Source organism: Solanum dulcamara, chromosome 4 (genome assembly GCF_947179165.1).
Source record: "Solanum dulcamara chromosome 4, daSolDulc1.2, whole genome shotgun sequence".
In the NCBI taxonomy this organism is placed as follows: domain Eukaryota; kingdom Viridiplantae; phylum Streptophyta; class Magnoliopsida; order Solanales; family Solanaceae; genus Solanum; species Solanum dulcamara.
Window position 1 is genome coordinate 38,588,551 of NC_077240.1, and position 19,404 is coordinate 38,607,954.

At 37.7% G+C, this 19,404-nt stretch overlaps 1 pseudogene; it reads left to right on the forward strand.

Moving 5' to 3' along the window:
* Nucleotides 1-581: 581 nt before the first annotated feature.
* LOC129884203 (uncharacterized) lies at nt 582-7,514 on the forward strand (annotated as a pseudogene).
* Nucleotides 7,515-19,404: the final 11,890 nt, after the last annotated feature.

Sequence of the window (19,404 nt, forward strand, 5' to 3'; positions counted from 1 at the left end):
GACTATGGATGGTTTGATAAATTTTCTACTAAACAGTTAATAAAAACAACTAAATAATCTTTAGCTCTTAATTCTGATGAGCAAACTATTTGTTTATAAAAAAAATGAGATATAGAATCTTATAGATCTAAATATAATTTTATGCATATAGGCGTGATTCAAATTGCTTTTAAACCATTAAAAAATCAAAAAATTATAGAAACTCCTAAAGATAATTCATTCTTAGGAATGTTACAGATTGTAACTGCGCATAGATGGTATATTAAATGTACCATTTTAATTAACAATGAGTTTACTATTACTAACACAACTATGATTGACAGCGGAACAGATGTTAATTGCATTCAAGAAGGCTTAATCCCTTCTAGATATTTTGAAAAAACAACACATGCAGTTAAATCTTCATCTGGTCATGCTTTAAATATAAAGTATAAACTGTCTAATACATATATTTGTCAGAATAAAGTTTGTATTTCTTATTTTTTCTTATTAGTAAAGGATCAAATGCACTTTCAGGCAAAGATCTATAGCCGGAAAATGATCGTCGGTTATACATAGGAGTTTTATTATCAGAAAACTGAATGCATATTTTTCCATCTTTTTCTGAAACTCCTGTATATGGTCCAGCTCGTAATAGAGCTTTATCTTTGCATACTTTAAGTGATACTTTGAGTGAAAAACAGGTTGAAAAAGTAAAATTTAATCCTGTCACTAATATAGTACAGGCCACTGATAAATTATCTGATCTAGATCCAACTGCATCAGAAATGGATTTTGACCCTAATGAAGGTATTGATAGAAATAAACTCTGAATTATGATGACACATCAAATAGATTTTAGTCCAGGATCCCTGGCACGTCAACATATTCAGAAAGAATTTCATCAAAGTAAATGGAACAAGTTTAAAACTTAGTTTTTTGAGACTTATAGTCAAGATGATTTACATAATATTTCCCACGAATTCTATGAATTTTGTGCACTGCATAATAAAATTATGTATTTTGTCCCATGGTTTATAACCACCTATTTACCATTATATGTCAAAGTTCTCGAACAACGAACTTTTAAGGATAGCACTGGTAATATTATTAAGGCTATCTATCCGCCTAAAAATCCTTTTATCTTGCCGAATAATACAGGTCTCACCTTTTCAGCTTTTCAAAATTTTATTGAAAATGATATCGCAAAAATTAGCATAAAAGAAATTAATAATTTGATTGCTCAAAATAATTATTTGAGTCTTTATGTTAAGGTCATTGGTGAACACATTAGTTCTCTTGATGCTAAACTTGAGCAATTAATCTTGCTAGTAAAAATATTAAATAGAAACCAACCTTCTGATATAGCCTCCACATCGGAAAACAAGGTCATTTTTCAGACTCCTAGTCATATTCAGCGTTCTATAGAGGTAAAGGATTTCAAATCTAAGTCATTAACCGATTTAGAAGCACTTCTTGAAAAGAAATTAGCAAACTTACATGCTAAACCTATTGGCATAATAGCCAACCCTCCAATTGAGGATGATATTTTTGAACTTAAGGCATTTAAATCCAAAGGTAATAAAATAAATTCTAAGTTCAAATCCGGTAGCAGATATGCTACTAAACCTTTTATGCTAACCTATTATTATCCTCGCCCTACTCCTCAAGATGTTCTCATAGAGGAAAGAGATTGGATCCAAACCAACATATCTTATAGTGGTGATCAAATTTATGAATGGAATGTTGACGGCTTAACTAATAGACAGGTCTCCATTCTTTTACATCGAATGCTAATGTACGCCACCATTTGTAAATCTACAAATCACAATAATGACCATACCACTTGTAAAATGATAGTGGCAGGATTTACAGGCTAATTAAGAGGCTGGTGGGATAATTTTTTAACAAATAAAGCTCGTACATCTATCACTTCTTCAGTAAAAAGAGAAGTAACAATAGAGGTCGTCGTTTCTGAAGAAGGAACATCTCAAAGACCAGTCAAAAATGTTCGACAAGATGCTGTTTATACTTTAGTTCTAACCATATTAGAACACTTTAATGGTAGATTTACCAATCAAAATGAAACTCTTAGAACACTTCTAAATGGACTTCGTTGTAGACATTTAGGTAAATTTAGGTGGTATAAAGACACCTTTTTAAGTCGTGTAATGGACTTACCCGAAAGTAATAATATTCATTGGAAGACTAAGTTCATAGATGGCCTTCCTCACTTATTTGTAGAAAGAGTTCGAAAAACTCTACGGGGAACTCACTCTGCTATTCCTTATGATGTCTTCACTTATGGCCAGTTAATTGGCACTTGCACTCAAGAAGGATTAAATCTATGCAATGATCTTAAACTAGCTCAGCAATTAAAGATAAAAAGCAAAATAGAGAAGTCTCAATTAGGAGATTTTTGTACTCAATTTGCTGTTGCAGGCCCTTTTCATAAATCGGGTAAAAAATTGAAAAAATATCATCGTTCTAGGGAAGATAAACCCTATAAATATCACCAGAGTAAGGAAAAACGTGAGGCAAGAAGAACTCACCGTAAATCTACTAGATTATAAAAAATTATTCTAAGAAAGATCTTAGCAAAGTAAAATGCTATGAGTGTGGCCAATATGGGCATATTGCTCTAAATTGTAAATTACAAAAACTAAAAAGCTTAAATATTGATAAAGATATTCATGATAAAGTTTATGGTTTATTATACACTTCGGGATCAGAATCTGATTATTCCTCTAAGACCGAATCAAGTATTGAAGAATCTGAAAGTGAAATTGCCCTTATTGATTTTTCTGACAATGAGAATGAAGCTTCTCCTAGATGTGGTATTAATTGCACAGGTAATAATTGTTCCTGCAAAACTGATGAGTTTTATAAACTACAGTCTCAATTTCAAGATTTGAATATGTATACTATCACTTTTGATAATGTAGTTGAACTTCTGAAAGAAATTTTTGATGAAGAAACTAGGAGAAAAATCATTAATATGGCTTCGGCAACCAGCTCCCAGTCTAATAAAACTAAAACAAAAAATGATATTGATTCAAAACCATACTCTTTAATAGAAGTTTTGGCTCGTCTTGATACAAAGACTAATACTACTATAAGAGATACTTTATTAGATGATTTAAAATATGAAGTTGAAAAACTTAAACAAGAGATTAAATCTGTCAAACAAAGTCAAATTATTCATAATCATCGGATTTCTCAATTAGAAAACCTTGAGCAACAAGAATCACCATCTCCTACTAATAAAGGAAAAGGTATTATAGATGAAAATGAAAAAATCAAAAAAATTATAGAAACTCCTAAAGATAATTCATTCTTAGGAATGTTAGAGATTGTAACTGCGCATAGATGGTATATTAAATGTACCATTTTAATTAACTGTCATGATCCAACCCCGTAGGCCGCGACTGGGGTCCGATATGGACCCCCCGTATACATATCTATCAGTTGTGGTCACATTAAACTGTAAATAAACAGTATCATGTAACAAAGCCCCGATTGAGCGATAACATTTTCATAAACCTGTAGCCCTTTTCGTTTGTACCATAACACGATAAGGCACGCAAGCTGACAAGGCTGCCATAACATAATAACATATATCATATATCATGTAGACCCAGCTGAATCAAACTGACATACACAACCCACATATACATGTCTGCAGACCTCTAAACATATAAATGACAACATATGGCGGGACAAGGCTCCCGCCGTACCCCTAAGTGGATGAAATAATTTTTATACATCCGTGGACAGTATCAAAACTAGGCCCCGATACAATGGAACCTCTTCCAACTGAGCTGCATGGAATCCTAAGTTGACGGACTCCCAAAATCTGTATCTGTACCTGCGGGCATGAACGCAGCCCCCCGAGAAAGGGGGTCAGTACGATATATGTACTAAGTATGTAAACCATAATATAATACAACTGGAAGCATATCTGAGATAGAGAAACAGGGGATACGATATCAATTCAGAAACCTGTACCTGTACTTTGTGAATTACAAAAACATGCATGTTCGAGTCATATCATATAGTCGGCCCTTTCGGGGGTCTGGTGAATCATCTCTGTAAAACCATCATGGCCCCAGTGCCATCACCACATTATTACAACATATCATCATATATCTATACACGTATCCTGGCCCTCTATTGAGGGACTTAGGGAATAATGTAGTGAACTATGCACGAGAACATATCCTGTCCCGGGACTCAGGGAAAGAAGTGTTACAATATACACGAGTAGAGTAGTGAGTAACTATATGCAATTTAAATCATTATCAGAGACTCGACAGAATAAGAAAGTTAAGTTTTTGTTTGAGGACCCGAGTAACGGTGTAGTCATCTCGAGTGTCCTCTAAATGCCATTATGGGCTGTCTCAAAAGTAATCTCGGGGACCCTAGACATGTATTAATGTAGGGCCAAATCATTTATGGAATCAAAACACTTAATCTCGTATAGTCTTTAAGACTTGGAGCCTGTACCTTTGGTACCTTTTTAACATATACCAGTTTCCAGGGAAATAGTTTGACTACTGTAGGAGTTCAATATGCAGAAGTAATTAAGAGATGTTTGAGAATAGAGTTACCCTAGAGCTCAGATCATATTCAACTTACAACTAAGACAAAGGCATGCCCAAAAGAAGAAAGAGAATAAGCTTTATGTAGTCTGTACTTTCCTTCAGGGGATCTGCATACACATATTTCGTACCTAGCCCATCATGGGGCTCGGTGAATCATTATGGCATCATAATCTCATTTTTGTATCAAATACGTGTCAAGGAAAATGAGAGATAGCTTTTCACACACTACTGTTTAACACGTAGAAGCCTTACTAGGCAATACTCAATCCTTACAGAAATTCCAAAACTAAGCAGTGGATAGGGGTTATGAGGCGTACTTGGAGTTTTGGGAATGGAATTATCCCCACATTCCACACACAATTCACTTAAGGCTAAAACTTGCCAAAAGGAAAGAAAGATAGTTGTACGAGCTTATACCAAAATATGCCAAGAGAAAGCTTTACATACCTTGTCTGAATTATTCCTTATCCTGCTTGCCTCGCCGTCCTTTGAACCTATTCAACATGAAAGTAGTATGAATATCAACCCCTTTTACTTTCCAACACCCTAGGTTACATCTTAGTATTAATGGAATCTATTTCCTTAGTCGTTTCCCCGACTAGTTCTGTTATTCGCTAAGGCATCGACAAAAATTGGGCAGCATCTCCCCTATAATGTGCCCTATCCAAATTTACAATTAGGTCCCTAAGACCTACAGCCAACCAAAAACAACAACCTGCATCAATTTGTACCAACAATATACAACATAAACTCCAAATGACTTATTCAAAGATACGGTAGCACAATAGGGCGTCTAGCCTTTATTTTGTAACGCCTTTCATTATACGCAATGAGGGGTCGTGTGGATTCAAATAGAAGCAAAATAACCCACATTATAACATATTTAGGCCCTGAAACAAGACACCACACCCCTGCAGCAGCAACTCACAAGAACAACGCCTTACCTTGACGACAATTCGACTATACCGACTACAATTTAGTTTATTCCGAACGCCAAGTGTTCCAATGATATTTACACACTTACAGCCACCTATAGGGAGTTTAACATGCTCCATAACAACACCATAAATCTCAAATTTAGAGAAGAAACCTTACCTTACCCGAAATTGGATACAATTCGCCAAGACGCGCCTCAGAACTTCTCTAGACGTGCTGAAATTTGGAGGACTGTTTGTATGACTTCCTTGCTGCACCAAATTGGAATTTTTGGTTGTAAAACACTATTATATAACCTTGTAACATCTAAAATAATTAATTCACGGAACGAAACTCAGAGTCTCACCTTTTGGAGACCAAACCCGTAACCCTCTCTTTTTGGCTTTCTAAGTTTTCCTTCAACTTTTTCTTGTTTGTTCCAAGTGTAAAATTGAAACCATGGTTCCGTAGGCATCCTAAGATACATATATACACCTCCACATATTTAAGGAACACTGTATATACTTAATTTATGGAGCAAAAGTGGAAGCTTACCTTTGTTTTCCTTGTTGCCGCCATAACACTCTCTCTTAGCCTTAGGTTGTTTTTTTTCTCCTTTTGTTCACGTTTTTGGCTGAAATTTTGGATAAGTGAATGACTAAGAGTCATTTTAACATGTATATATGGGATTCCTTGGAGGTGACACGTGTCAACCCCTTAGGGTGACACATGTCGAGCCGTGATTGGCCACCGTATCATGCTGCAAACTAGGGGCTGCCACGTGGCAGTGGGGACCACCTCACCCAAGAAGGTGGGTCACCTACTTGACCCCAAGCAGGTGACCTTGAGGTGATGCTACGTGGCACTCCTCTATTGGCTGCCAGGTGTCATTTTGTTTTCTCCCTCGTGGGTTCGTAATCTCGTCTTATTTTAAGAGCCTATGTAATCCCTACTACGCAAGCTTGGTACGTACTCCAATAGCTTAAGTATGTAAGACTTCCAAGTTAGTAGCTTACGTAGGTAACTCGAGTCCTACGACCCATTACTTGGCCTCCAATTCCTTCCGGACTCTTATGGTTTCATCTCCTACCTTCTCTACTATGGGGTATTACATCCTCCCTTCGTTGGAGTCATTCGATAGTGTCGTAGCATATCCGGTTCATATGATAATGTCCAAGGAACTTATGAGACGTTCTGAGTTTTAAAAGCGTGGGGTGTAACATTAACAATGAGTTTACTATTACTAACACAGCTATGATTGACAGTGGAGCAGAGGTTAGTTGCATTCAACAAGGCTTAATCCCTTCTAGATATTTTGAAAAAATAATACATGCAGTTAAATCTGCATCTGGTCATGCTTTAAATATAAAGTATAAACTGTTTAATACATATATTTGTCAGAATAAAGTCTGTATTCCTCATTTTTTCTTATTAGTAAAGGATCAAATTCACCCTCCAATTATTCTTCGAACTCCTTTTATTAATACTATATATCCTTTTTCTAAAATAAATTCTGAAGGATTCACTGCTAGTTATAATAATAAGGATATTTCCTTTACCTTTATAACTGAACCAGTAACTCGAAACATTAATTCTTTAATTGAAATGAAACAAAAGCATGTTAATTCTTTACAACTAGAAATTTACAGTTTAAATATTCTAGATACATTGAAACCTACTAAGGTACAAGAAAAGATTAGATTAATCTCTAAACAATTAGCAATTGATGTTTGTGTTGATCATCCTAGTGCTTTCTAGAATAGAAAAAGGCATATTGTCACTCTTCCATATGAAGATAATTTCAGTGAAGATAATATTCCCACTAAATCTCGTCCCTGTCAGATGAATAGTGAGTTAATAGAATTTTATAAAAAAGAAATTGACAGTCTTTTACAAAAAGGATTAATTAAACCCTCTAAATCATCATGGTCTTATACTGCCTTCTATGTTAATAATGCTGCAGAAAAAGAACGTGGTATGCCTAGGTTAGTAATAAATTACAACAACAACAACAACAACAACCCAGTGAAATCCCACAACATGGGGTCTGGGGAGGGTAGAATGTACGCAGACCTTACTCCTACCAAGGTAGGACGGCTGTTTCCTGGAGACCCTCGGCTCAGTAAAAGCATAAATGCATAAAAATATTAGATAAGAATAGAAAATTAAAAGCTTTATGAGAAAAACAACAAACAAATAATGAATAGATAACAAATAAATACAAATAAATAAATACTAATAACAAATAACGATTAAATAAATAATGAAAGCGTCACAGGTAAAATTGAGTAATCAAAGCATAGAAAGTAATAAATAATAACAGAAATAACAGAAATCAGAAGTCAAAGCGCAAGAGATCGTATTTAAAATGGATTAGATATCCTATTCCAAATAAAAGAGATTTATTATCCAGATTATATGATGCCAACATTTTCTCAAAATTTGACTTAAAGTCAGGATATTGGCAAATTTAGATTTTTAAAGAGCACACTTATAGAACTGCTTTTAATGTTTCTTTTGGGCAATATGAATGGAACGTAATGCATTTTGGTTTTAAAAATGCCCCATCTAAATTCCAGAAAATAATGAATGATATTTTTAATCCTTATCTGGATTTTATCATTGTTTATATTGATGATATTTAATCTACTCAAAAACATTTGAGACTCATATAAAACATCTTGATATCTTTTAAAAAATTATGATACAAAATGGTTTGGTTATATCTAAACCTAAAATGAGTCTATTTCAAACAGAAATTAGATTTCTTGGACATAATATTTGTCAAGGTAAAATCACTCAATTGATTTTGCTTCAAAATTTCCCGATATAATCACGGATAGAACTATGCTTCAAAGATTTTTGGGAAGTTTAAATTATATCTCTCCCTTTTACAAAAATCTATCTAGAAATTTATCACCTTTATATGAAAGATTAAAAAAGAATCATAAACTCCCTTGGATTGATAGTCTAACAGAACTTGTTAAATCAGTTAAACAGCAGGTAAAATCCTTACCTTGTTTAACACTGGCTAACCCAGCTTGGCCAAAAATTATTGAAATGGATGCTTCTAATATTGGTTATGGAGGGATACTTAAACAAGTAAATCCCAACGATAAGCATGAATATCTTATAAGATTCCATTTAGGTAAATGGACCGAGGCCCAATGCAAATATGCAATAGTGGCCCATGAAATATTATTGTCACGACCCAACCCCGTAGGCCGCAACTGGGGTCCGACCTGGACCCTCTTATGCGTATTTATCAACTACACTTAAGTTGAACCATGTGTGATGTGATACTATATACAAAACCCCAATAGTTTAAAACTTTTTTATGTACATGTAGCCTCTTTCATTTGTATCATATCATGAAAGGGCATGTGAGCCGACAAGGCTGCTATAACAAAAACATTCACAACATATCGAATAGGCAACATCAAAACTAACTCACAAACAACCCACATATACATATGTCTACAGACCTCTAAGAATAGTAACAACAACATATGGCGGAACAAGGCCCCCGCCGTACCCCTGAATGTACAAATATATACATTAAGTGATCAGCATCAAAATTTAGGCTCCAAAACAGTGAAGCACTTCCGACACAGCTGAGAGGAACTCCTACGCTGATGGATCTCCAGAATAAACATCTGTACCTGCGAGCATGAAACGCAGCCCCCCGAAGAAAGGGGGTCAGTACGATATATGTACTGAGTATGTAAAGCATAACACATCGTAACTGAGATCATAACTGAAATAGGGATGCAGGGGACAAGTATAATAACTAAATGAATTACTGTACCTGCACCTTAGGACACGTAAATCATACACATCATCATATGCTGTGCCCGGCCCTCTAGTGAACTCGGTGTTATAATCACTTATCATCGTATCATAATGCATTTCATTTCATCATATCATCGTATATGGTATCATACCATCGTATACGGTATCATCTTATCATATATATCATCGTATCACACCCGGTTCACTACGGGGCTCAGGGTCACAATGTATTGCTTTAATCTCATATGCATGCCTACATAAAGTATTCGGCCCTTTGGTGAGGGACTCGGTGAATGGAGTGGTGTACGTCTATAGCGTACCATCATAATATACATATGTACCCGGCCCTCTAAGGAGGGACTCGGTGTTCCTTCCTTATTTCACCACATATACAATCATATTACAGTCGGCCCGGGACTCGGTGAATAATCGCATCGTCATAACATATAACATATATCACACCTCACGTACGGCATCATCTCCTCGTGCGTGGAACTATACACATCCGGCCTGGGACGCGGTGAAAGAAGTAGTAACACTGTGCACGATAACATATCCCGGCCCATCGTGGGACTCGAGGAAGGATGGGTTATAGTATGTACGAGTAGAGTAGTGAGAAACCATATGCAACTAAGTCATTATTTAAGACTCGATGAAACAGTCAAGTGAACCGTCACCTGAAGACTGGGGGAGTAATTATCCGAGGTATCCCTTTAGATGTCATTAGGGCTTACATCAGTTGGGGCCTCAAGAATCACAGACATGCATCCAGACAATGCCATATAGCTTATGCAATCAGAAACATGGTTTATGTAATCAAAGACACGATTATGCAATCAGAGACACAGTTATCTAGTCAAAGACTCAAATTATGCAATCAGACGCTTTTACCATTTCAGAGCCTTTAAATGGAGAGGAGCTGGTACTTCCACTTATTATTCATTATATAGCAGGCTCGAGAATAGTAGTTTGACTACTTTCAGACTCTTAATGTTCAAGAGTGACTACAAGTCACGAGTTACAATCAGAGCTCATAAATGGAATTACCTCTAGACCTATATCATATACCATTTCACTTAAAGTTAAGCCATTCCAAAGGAAAGAAGAAATAGGCTTTACATATACTAATTTTCATCACATAGAAGACTAAAAGGCAATGACTCAGCTATTACAGAAGTTCTAATACCAAGAAGTAAACAAGAGTCTCGACTCATACTCAGTGATTTACGAATGGATTGAATCCCCAAATATCGTATATATATCATTCATAACTTATATCTAAGACATGCCAAAAGAAAAGAAGAATAGTTCTACATATCTATTCCAAAAACACGCCAAAGGAAAGCTTCACATACCTTGTATGGACTTCTCTTAATCACGTCCACATCGTTGTCCTCGAAACCTATTTAACATGGAAGTAAGGTAAGTATTAACAACCTTGGACTTTTCAGCAACTTATACTACCCACGAGTATTCATAACATTCATCCCTTCGCTCGCCTTCTCGGCTAGTTCCTTAACTAGTTAGGATGTTAACGAAAATCGGACAGCACCTCCCCTATAATGTGCCCTATCCGAAATCCCAACCATGTCCTTAGAACCTGCATCCAACCAACAATGCAACCAGCAGCCCATACATATACATTTTACGACCAAAATTATACAATATAAACCCCCAACAATTCACTCGAAACTAAGATACCAAAACTAGAATTTTTAATCTTTCTTTCGCGAATTCTTTAATTGCAAAGCCTGTGGCTGCAACCAGAAGCTCCCACACCTCATTTAGATAAATTTTAGACCCTGCAACACGCCACAACACAACCAGCAGCAGCCCCTACACGTACAACACTTTATTTCGACAACAACTTAACTATAGCGATTCTAAATTCGTTAATTTCGAACGCTGAACTTTTCAAACCTTTTACCCAACTTCAAGAAGCTCCTAAGGTGTGTAATACACCATAATTTAACATCATAAACTTCAAATTAGAGGGTAAGAACTTACCTTTCCCGAAATTGGTTAGAACTCGCCAAAATCGCGCCTCGGAAATATTTTCAGCATGCTGTAACGTCGTGGCAGCTTGCTGTCCGTTTTTTGCTGCATAAAATCCTAATTTTGTACTACTAATACTTCCATATCATCGTAGTATACGCTAATTAATTAATTTACGGAACGAAAACGGGACTTACCTATTTTTCTCCCAAAGCCGTCGCAAGTTTCTCTCCTTAAGCTTTAGGGTTCTTTGTTCACGTTGCTGCTGGAAATTTTTAATGAACAAGCTGAAGATTTTGGATACATATCAACTAATATAGGTGGTCCCAAGGGGTGACACGTGTCAGCCCCTAAGAGGGACACATGTCCAGCCCCTATTGGGCCACCGTGTCATGCTGCCAATTAGGGGCTGCCACGTGGCAGCGGGGTCCACCTCCCCCAAGCAGCTGCATCACCTACTTGACCCTAAGTAGGTGCATCACCTGCTTGCTTGAGGTGCTGCCACGTGTCGCTCCTCCATTGGCTGCCACGCGTCGTCTTTTTTCCTTCCTCGCGGGTTCGTAATCTTGTCTTACTTTAAGAGCTCATGTAATCCGCACTACGTAAGCTTGGTATATCCTTAAACAACTTAAGTGTATAAGACTCTTAACTTAGTGTCTTACGTAGGTAAATCGAGTCCTACGACTCATTTCTTAGCCTCCAACTCTTTCCGGATTCTTATGACTCTATCTCCAACCTCCCTTCTCGCGAGGTATCACAATCTTCTTTCCTTAGAGTTGTTTGATAGTGTCGTAGCTTATCCGGCTCACATGATAGTATCTAAGGAACTTAAGAAGATGTTCCGAGCTCAAGAGTGCGGGGTGTAACATCCTTCCCCCCTTTAGAACATTCGTCCCCGAATGTTGAATAAATCTTTCCTTAAGACTTTATACGGATCATAAGGAGACTCCTTTCTATTGGAATGACATACATTTTCATCCAAGTAATTAATATACGAGTTCCAAGACTGGAGGCTATCTGTAGATATCGAGAATAGTTATGGACACCTGTGTTTCATGTCCTTCTCAACCTTCCAGTTTATGTCTTCACGATTCTTATTCCACCACAGTACCTTGACGGAAGCTATGTCCTTAGTTCACACCCCTTTTAATCTTCCGATCCAGGATGGCAATAAGTTTCCCCTCGTAGGATAATTCCCTGTTACGTAGACCTCCTCTATGGAAAATATTTTGGGAGTGTCGTTCCCATTCTTACGGAGCATTGATCTGTGAAAAATGAATGTATTGTTTCAAATCAGACGGTAGGTCTCACTCATAGGCAGCTTTATCTATTCTAAAAATTCCCTACGAAGGATCAATGTATCCCCTTCTTGCTGACTTTAGGCTGCTAATTGATATCTTGTCCCGGAATAAGCTTTACTTCATCAATAATTTAGTGGATCACATCTGGGCCTGTCCCTTAATCGAAGGGCCAAATGTCATACTAAGATTCATCTGGGTTCCTCAATCCCTTTCGAAATGATTTCCAGCAATTAGTTGTAAATTGAACTTCCCTATCTGAGATAATAAATATGGGGACTCCGTGAAATCTTATTGTTTCCCTACTATGTCATTTCGCAGAGCCCTCAGCTGAATATGCCTTTCTAACTGGAGGGGAACAGGTTGATTCTGTCAACCCATCTACCATAGCCCGTATGAACTCCCAGTTCCTTAGAATGCGAGGTCAGCTCGTACTATAATACATATTAACTGCTTTCCACTTCTGAGTCGGGGATTTCATTCCCTGAGATAGGCTATTAGACTGCTGATGCTTCTTTTAACTTAAGCTATTGTACAACTCCTCTTAATCCAACTTGTAATACCTTAGGTATGCTATCTTTCTCTTTTACTCAGATCTTTTCTCCAATTTTCTTACCATACATCATATTGTAATCCTTACATAAACGTGTGTACGGACATAGAGCATTCCAGAAAATTCCTTAGCGTTGCTATACTAGTGGCTTACCTCCTTTAGTCGAGGTCAAGGCTCCACTATGGTTCTTGTCCTTAATACCGATTATATGTGAATAGTTCTGCCTCGAACCATCTTACACTTTTCCTGAATAGATTCTAAATATGGCAATCACATTGTTATTACTGACTTTCTTTTATCGAGTAATCATTTGACCTCGCTCTTAGTATGCCAATATTCATAGGTTGCACAACTATTCTTGTGCCATTTTCACGAGGTGCATTGTATTTCAGCCATAATCTTTTCTGCTCTTGGCTTACTCTGTTCTATATGTGTCGTTGTACTAACCCGCTTTTATAATCTCTTTTTGTCATACTTGTTTTGTTCTCTTTTTCACTTCCCAGGGGGTCACCCATCCCAATGCTACTCTCATTCGAGCACGCTTAACTTCGGAGTTTTGACGGAATCCGGTGCATCAGTTTGGGTATGATCACGTCCCTCTCTTATGGGGTCTCGTTTGACGTTTAAGCGTCCCCATTTACATGCAATAGCATCAATTGATTTTATGTTACGCTTGTACTTATTTTGTCCACTTCCCCCCTTTAGGGTGTACCTATGTCATTCTCCGTATATCTTCAGCTATTTACACGCGAATGATTCTATTCCAACATATTTAACGGGCTGCACCATATCTACACCTTCTGTTAAATCATCCCCACGTTAGGTTGCCTTTCCAGGAAACCCTAGCATACTCGTAGGGTGCTTTAGTATTCGCAATGTATCGTATAAAATTTCATCTAACAATTGATATTCGAGTAATATCCGTAATGTAGCAGTACATTCAAAGCCATATTCCATTCATCCCAATCAGTAATTAGCGAGGGCTCATAATTGGTGCACATTCCCCACTCGAATGTACTTATACTTTAATGACTCATGTTTCGAGCTTGGTCATTATACTAACTTTATTCCAGTGGATACCACTAATCATTAGAGTGGAGTCATGTGTACACCATACTTCTTTACGCCTCCTGAGCTTGCACCTTTGTCGTGTGCCTAAGGCTAATTTCTAATCCTGCTTAAAACCACATCAACTTCGTGGTAGTAGTGGCCTTGTCTTAATACTTTTTCATCATACTATACCTCCAGTTCGTAACTGTCTATGTCTCTTTTTGTTCGATACTTATACTTAATTAATCGCATCTATCTTGAGTGCCTCTATTAGAAATTCTGTATTATTCCTTCAACTTATTTCCATTTTTGGTTGGGCGTAAGGAATTCCATATCACCCTTTACTTATTCTCATAACGGTGTTTGTTATATTCACCTGGTACCCCGTTTGTAACCAGTCCCATAGTATAATACCGCTTGACTTTCTTCACGATTCTTACTATGGGTTACTTACCCTTCTTAGCTAGTCTTGTCCTTAATGTCTCACAAGCTATCTTATTAACACTTCATATCCGTCACAATTCTTTTCCCTTTGTACTCTTGTCTTACTCTTATCTTAACCATACTGTTACTTCCTTCAACTATCACTTGTCATAGTTTATCCCTATGTATCAATTTAGGCAATGCCTTACTATCTCATTTTATCTCGATCTATCAGTCCTCTCTGAGTCATTTTCTTTGGCTTATAGTTCCTTTCTAACTTATTCTACTATTCCAGTATCGTCCTCCTAGTTTCTATTGCCATTAACTCAGCAATTAACTTATTTCTCGAGTTCAGCTATACTTATTTAGTCAAATCTCATCATTGTTGCGAGGACAACCTTTCAAGACATACTATAGCCCTGTATCTCATTCTCCTCTTATTTGTAGGAAAATTTGGGCAAAGTTTTCTCTGTATTTCTTACTATCTCAACACCTGCACGCAGAAAATACCAACAATGCCTCACAGGGCACACATATATACATTCATATTGTATAACATCTCAGCCACACAGGGCACACATATATAGTCATATCATCTCATATCGCAGCCGCACAGGGCGCTCATAATTAACAGTATGAAAATGAACTTACCTGTTATGTCCACTCGAGCTGCACCTGTTATACTTTCCTATTTACCTTTCCTTTCACTTTTCAATTGTATTTGTCAATCGCATTTCAATACCTTACCTGACATAGGGCTTTCGTGCCTTTGCTTACCTGCGTGCTTCGTAACATCCAATATTGTCAGTTACTTTCTTCTATCGGCGTTGTCTTCCTGCTAAAATTGTAGGTTAGTATGAGGAATTTCATTTCCTATAGCTCGGCTCTATCGCACGATCTTAGATATGAAAGAAAGTAACATCCTAAATATCCTGTAGCCTCCTGTCTATAGATGTGGTGCACAACACACCAATAAACAAGACTCTACTAGATACGGTCTGTAGACATTCCAAGGACGAACTGCTCTGATACCACTTCTGTCACGACCCAACCCCGTAGGCCGCAACTGGGGTCCGACCTGGACCCTCTTATGCGTATTTATCAACTACACTTAAGTTGAACCGTGTGTGATGTGATACTATATACAAAACCCCAATAGTTTAAAACTTTTTTATGTACATGTAGCCTCTTTCATTTGTATCATATCATGAAAGGGCATGTGAGCCGACAAGGCTGCTATAACAAAAACATTCACAACATATCGAATAGGTAACATCAAAACTAACTCACAAACAACCCACATATACATATGTCTACAGACCTCTAAGAATAGTAACAACAACATATGGCGGAACAAGGCCCCCGCCGTACCCCTGAATGTACAAATATATACATTAAGTGATCAGCATCAAAATTTAGGCTCCAGAACAGTGAAGCACTTCCGACACAGCTGAGAGGAACTCCTACGCTGATGGATCTCCAGAATAAACATCTGTACCTGCGGGCATGAAACGCAGCCCCCGAAGAAAGGGGGTCAGTACGATATATGTACTGAGTATGTAAAGCATAACACATCGTAACTGAGATCATAACTGAAATAGGGATGCAGGGGACAAGTATAATAACTAAATGAATTACTGTACCTGCACCTTAGGACACGTAAATCATACACATCATCATATGCTGTGCCCGTCCCTCTAGTGAACTCGGTGTTATAATCACTTATCATCGTATCATAATGCATTTCATTTCATCATATCATCGTATACGGTATCATACCATCGTATACGGTATCATCTTATCATATATATCATCGTATCACACCCGGTTCACTGCGGGGCTCAGGGTCACAATGTATTGCTATAATCTCATATGCATGCCTACATAAAGTATCCGGCCCTTTGGTGAGGGACTCGGTGAATGGAGTGGTGTACGTCTATAGCGTACCATTATAATATACATATGTACCCGGCCCTCTAAGGAGGGACTCGGTGTTCCTTCCTTATTTCACCACATATACAATCATATTACAGCCGGCCCGGGACTCGGTGAATAATCGCATCGTCATAACATATAACATATATCACACCTCACGTACGGCATCGTCTCCTCGTGCGTGGAACTATACACATCCGGCCCGGGACGCGGTGAAAGAAGTAGTAACACTGTGCACGATAACATATCCCGGCCCATCGTGGGACTCGAGGAAGGATGGGTTACAGTATGTACGAGTAGAGTAGTGAGAAACCATATGCAACTAAGTCATTATTTAAGACTCGATGAAACAGTCAAGTAAACCGTCACCTGAAGACTGGGGGAGTAATTATCCGAGGTATCCCTTTAGATGTCATTAGGGCTTACATCAGTTGGGGCCTCAAGAATCACAGACATGCATCCAGACAATGCCATATAGCTTATGCAATCAGAAACATGGTTTATGTAATCAAAGACACGATTATGCAATCAGAGACACAGTTATCTAGTCAAAGACTCAAATTATGCAATAAGACGCTTTTACCATTTCAGAGCCTTTAAATGGAGAGGAGCTGGTACTTCCACTTATTATTCATTATATAGCAGGCTCGAGAATAGTAGTTTGACTACTTTCAGACTCTTAATGTTCAAGAGTGACTACAAGTCACGAGTTACAATCAGAGCTCATAAATGGAATTACCTCTAGACCTATATCATATACCATTTCACTTAAAGTTAAGCCATTCCAAAGGAAAGAAGAAATAGGCTTTACATATACTAATTTTTATCACATAGAAGACTAAAAGGCAATGACTCAGCTATTACAGAAGTTCTAATACCAAGAAGTAAACAAGAGTCTCGACTCATACTCAGTGATTTACGAATGGATTGAATCCCCAAATATCGTATATATATCATTCATAACTTATATCTAAGACATGCCAAAAGAAAAGAAGAATAGTTCTACATATCTATTCCAAAAACACGCCAAAGGAAAGCTTCACATACCTTGTATGGACTTCTCTTAATCACGTCCACATCGTTGTCCTCGAAACCTATTTAACATGGAAGTAAGGTAAGTATTAACAACCTTGGACTTTTCAGCAACTTATACTACCCACGAGTATTCATAACATTCATCCCTTCGCTCGCCTTCTCGGCTAGTTCCTTAACTAGTTAGGATGTTAACGAAAATCGGACAGCACCTCCCCTATAATGTGCCCTATCCGAAATCCCAACCATGTCCTTAGAACCTGCATCCAACCAACAATGCAACCAGCAGCCCATACATATACATTTTACGACCAAAATTATACAATATAAACCCCCAACAATTCACTCGAAACTAAGATACCAAAACTAGAATTTTTAATCTTTCTTTCGCGAATTCTTTAATTGCAAAGCCTGTGGCTGCAACCAGAAGCTCCCACACCTCATTTAGATAAATTTTAGACCCTGCAACACGCCACAACACAACCAGCAGCAGCCCCTACACGTACAACACTTTATTTCGACAACAACTTAACTATAGCGATTCTAAATTCGTTAATTTCGAACGCTGAACTTTTCAAACCTTTTACCCAACTTCAAGAAGCTCCTAAGGTGTGTAATACACCATAATTTAACATCATAAACTTCAAATTAGAGGGTAAGAACTTACCTTTCCCGAAATTGGTTAGAACTCGCCAAAATCGCGCCTCGGAAATATTTTCAGCATGCTGTAACGTCGTGGCAGCTTGCTGTCCGTTTTTTGCTGCATAAAATCCTAATTTTGTACTACTAATACTTCCATATCATCGTAGTATACGCTAATTAATTAATTTACGGAACGAAAACGGGACTTACCTATTTTTCTCCCAAAGCCGTCGCAAGTTTCTCTCCTTAAGCTTTAGGGTTCTTTGTTCACGTTGCTGCTGGAAATTTTTAATGAACAAGCTGAAGATTTTGGATACATATCAACTAATATAGGTGGTCCCAAGGGGTGACACGTGTCAGCCCCTAAGAGGGACACATGTCCAGCCCCTATTGGGCCACCGTGTCATGCTGCCAATTAGGGGCTGCCACGTGGCAGCGGGGTCCACCTCCCCCAAGCAGCTGCATCACCTACTTGACCCTAAGTAGGTGCATCACCTGCTTGCTTGAGGTGCTGCCACGTGTCGCTCCTCCATTGGCTGCCACGCGTCGTCTTTTTTCCTTCCTCGCGGGTTCGTAATCTTGTCTTACTTTAAGAGCTCATGTAATCCGCACTACGTAAGCTTGGTATATCCTTAAACAACTTAAGTGTATAAGACTCTTAACTTAGTGTCTTACGTAGGTAAATCGAGTCCTACGACTCATTTCTTAGCCTCCAACTCTTTCCGGATTCTTATGACTCTATCTCCAACCTCCCTTCTCGCGAGGTATCACAATCTTCTTTCCTTAGAGTTGTTTGATAGTGTCGTAGCTTATCCGGCTCACATGATAGTATCTAAGGAACTTAAGAAGACGTTCCGAGCTCAAGAGTGCGGGGTGTAACAATTATGTATAGTTAAATGTGTTTTAAAATTTCAGGATGATTTATATAATCAAAGATTCTTGATTAAAACAGACGCCCAATCGGTAAAATACATGTTTGATAAAGATTTTAAGCATGGTGCTTCAAAATTAATATTTGCTAGGTAGCAGGTTCAGTTAGCCCCATTCGACTTTGATATTCAGTATAAAAAGGGAATTGATAATTCTTTACCAGATTTTTTATCTAGAGATTACTTGACAAATTAATCATGCATTACTTCGCAGCTTTCTTTGAAGACAAAACCCTTATAACAATCTTAAAGGCTAT